Here is an 825-nt window from a genome sequence, read left to right on the forward strand (position 1 = left end):
CTAATAAACCACCTAGCTTACCAAAATAGCAGGGTGAATGCGTATGTGCTTAACACCTTTGGTGTTAGCTGGAATGATACCAAGATGAAATATGAAGATAGAAGAGCGTTACTTTCTTCCATTAACTTGAGTGCAAATCATCCGGTGTGTTATGTGCAGCTTGAGACCTAGTACATCCTTCCTTTTCAACTGTGGTGCGAATTTTTAATGAAGTTAAAGACTCTCTGCTTGCTGCTGTAAACCTCTGGTGCAGATATCGCTAAGAGTAATTTTTAAGAGCATTATTTTGCAAGAGCAGATGCATGGTATCCAAGCTAGAGCTGAATAAGTGGTGCAGAAGAAGGGCGTGAGCATTCTTTTCAAACTTCACATGGCACTTTGGTCTTTACCTCCTTTTTATCTTCTTTCCCGCAAACCTGGGCATGAAGCATAATCACTTTTTTGTGCCAGTGTTGGGAGGAAAACTTAGCATGACACAGTTATACACAGTAATTTGTGAACAAAAATTTTTGATTTTGACTGGGGTCAGTCACTGTTCATCGTTTGTTATTTCCATTGGTTCATCATGGACAAAAGCAATATGCAGTAACTCAGCTAACCAATCATCCCACCAAGAGAAAAACTGTGTGCTATATTTCAATATTTTCTCACGTGTTATTTGTGAGAATTCTTTGTAAAAAGAAAACAACCCTCTCCTCCTTCCCTGGATTCCACAAAAAACAAACACGACACACACACACGAGTATTCACTGAATTTTGGTTAATAATAGCTTTAGACATTCACGGTGCTCAAAGAACTTTGCAAAAAGATAGTGTAAACTGGAA

The sequence above is a fragment of the Nipponia nippon genome, unplaced genomic scaffold, assembly GCF_047370975.1.
Source record: "Nipponia nippon isolate SJK-2023a ecotype South Korea unplaced genomic scaffold, ASM4737097v1 scaffold_2, whole genome shotgun sequence".
NCBI lineage: Eukaryota > Metazoa > Chordata > Aves > Pelecaniformes > Threskiornithidae > Nipponia > Nipponia nippon.